The following is a 232-nucleotide window of genomic DNA, read 5'->3' as shown; positions in this document are numbered from 1 at the left end:
TGGGTAATTTGTTGCCCAAGGTGATGACAGCAGGAACTTTAGAACCACACTTGTTAAGTCTGTATTCATTAATCACTTGCATTCACACTTAAAAACAAAAACTAAACAAGGAAAAAACAAAAACAAAAAACTATTCAGTACCGGAGATTAAATAACCATGTGTAGTCTCTTGAAATAAATTTGATTCCTTAAGAAGTCTAATTACTTTCAGTTGCCTTTTTTTAAATAACTA

This window comes from Fukomys damarensis, unplaced genomic scaffold (assembly GCF_012274545.1).
Source record: "Fukomys damarensis isolate Sample0158 unplaced genomic scaffold, DMR_v1.0_HiC HiC_scaffold_13, whole genome shotgun sequence".
Lineage (NCBI taxonomy): Eukaryota > Metazoa > Chordata > Mammalia > Rodentia > Bathyergidae > Fukomys > Fukomys damarensis.
The sequence above is the reverse complement of the archived record's forward strand: the minus strand, read 5'-3'. Positions refer to the sequence as shown.